We start from the raw sequence: 2525 nt of genomic DNA on the forward strand, positions 1-2525 counted from the left end.
TGTATGGCTCCAGAATAACTGATTCATGAGCACGTCTCATACATCACTCGACACAGAACCATTGGTGTGCCCTTCCGATCCTAGTTACCGTTAGTCCTCCATTGGCCTCTGTGCTATAGAAAGAAAGATCCAAGGAGTTGCCTGACAGCACCCAGTCTCTTTTTATTCGGCAGGCTAGTACTATTAGAACACATGGGGGAAAGGGGTTATAGTCCTGAGTGGGATTCTCTTTGTTGCCTACTGGGAGGAAGTATTAAAGAGAGAAACACAGTATTCTCTCCTGCCATGTGACATTTAAATGGTCTTTTGAATAAGCTACTATCCCGAAATTCAGGATATTGCTGTCCCTGTTCTTTTATTTCTTTTGCCTCTAAAGATTTTCTTTTTAGCTGTTTAAATTAATACTTTTTTAAGACAGAGTCTTTAGAGTGCTCATACTCATAAAGGAGACAGTGTGTGCCCAAACAGTGGGAGACGATGAGTGCAAATGCCATGTGGGCTGGAGGATGGGCAGAGTGAAGATAACGAGTAACTGGAAGAATGGACGCAGTGTAGCAGCAACCCACCTACAGTAGCATGTTTGGAGGTATGAGTGGTAGTAAATTACAAGAAGTTACCTCTTTCATACTCCAGAACTTTCATGTTTGTGAGCATTAAAACACAATCCATGTTCTTGAGAGGCGATCTACTTAGTCGATGTCACTAAGTCATCTAAACTTCTGAGGCCTTGTCTTGTGAGCCTGAACTAGGTTAAGTTTCTGTGCTCGGTTTGGCGTTTTACCCTGAAGTGTTTGGTGAAACACAGTATGACTTACGAAGTAAAAGGACCAATCGTCATTCATAAACTGGCTCTGAAAACAATTTTTGCAGAGTTCCCAGCAGATTTTTAGCAAAGGCAGCATTGTGAGGAGTAGGTGTGTACATAGGTACCCAAGGTGACTATGTTGAAATTATAGGTACCCAAGGTGATTATGTTGAAATTAACCATTTTTTCCGTAAATATTTTGATACATGTACTTATTTAAGTTACACTATTTGGCATTTAGTCTGATTCTATTCATTCATTCAACAAATACGTATTGACCAGCAGGCACTTTATTAGGCATTGGGGATACAGCAGTGAATAAAAAATGCAAAGGCCCTACCCTTATAGAGTTTACAATGTGGGGGTGGGATGGGGGGTGGTGTAAATTGTGCCATAAATGAACTTATATAATGTCTCCTGATGGTAGTAGTAAGTGGTAAAGAGAAAATCAGGCGAAGGAAATAGAAAGTGCTAGTAATGGCATTGTAGAAGGCATCTTTGAGATGATTTTTGAGCAAAGACCAGGTGAAGCGAGACTGAGCCAATAAGTAGCTTTTGGGGAGAATTTCATGTTACAGTAACAGCAAGGGCAGTGCCTCAGGGGAACAATTTTGATATATTGGGAAAAGAGTAAGATAACCAGTGTTTTGATTGTTTTGTAAAGTGGTTCAGCCTAAATATAGTGGTTCTTGGGGTGGGGGAGGGCAGGAAAGATGCCATCTCTAATCTTTCTTTAGGATCTTGAGGATATGCTTCTTTTGACTGTGTATATTTTGATGAGATTACTTGATAGCTAAAAGCAAAATGGGTGGCCTGGGCACAAAGAGCTCTCATCGAAATGGTCTCACATTTGTTCTATCATTGAAAAGTAGTCCAGATAACTTATTAGACATAATAGACTAGTCTTGTAAGCTGTCACGATGTCCCCTTCTGGTTTGACCTGTCTTGGCCATATCCTAAAGAAGTAGCACAGGAGGACCAGATGCCAGGCTGGCTAAGTAAATGAGTGAATATAAGAAAGAAAGAAAAATTAATTTTGGCTAATGGAATTCCAAAGTGCCCCCTCTCCTTCCAGATATGACAGCGTCAAGGAGAGAAAATCCTTCAGTTCAACATGCTCCTACTCATTTCAGCTGCCACATTCAGATGGGGGGAAGAAAATTTTCTAGTTACCAGTATGTCTGTCCAATTACAGATCATGTGAAAGAAAGGGCACCATCTTTGCTTAGTGATAGTTGGAGATACCCATTCAAGAATGACCTTTTTGTAATTGTTGATACGTTGGGAAATGAAATGGTATGTGGGAAAAAATGGTATAGCAAAATATCAGTTGGGTGAACTTGGGATGCTGGAAAAAATGATGGTTGACCAGTTGTCTGTGTGGCTTAAGGTAGATAAATGTATCAGAGTAGAGGAGGGGACTTCACAGTCATGAGCCAGATGAAAATGTTCCTCAGTATCCTATTCACCCTGATTCCATATTCTACTCCTTGAGCTGCTTTCCCTACCCTCCCTATTAATCACCACCGCCACCGCTCCCCCATTTCTGTTACCGAGCAATCATGCCAGACACTGCTGGGTGCCAGAAACAGTGATGTTCAGAGTTCATTAATAAAAGGCAGAGAAGGCCAGCCAAGTGGCACGATGGTTAAGAACTGGCTTGGGACACCAGAGGGCCCCAGTTTGGATCCCACATATGAGGGCCAGTGACACTGCCCTC

Source organism: Hipposideros armiger, unplaced genomic scaffold (genome assembly GCF_001890085.2).
Source record: "Hipposideros armiger isolate ML-2016 unplaced genomic scaffold, ASM189008v1 scaffold_8, whole genome shotgun sequence".
NCBI lineage: Eukaryota > Metazoa > Chordata > Mammalia > Chiroptera > Hipposideridae > Hipposideros > Hipposideros armiger.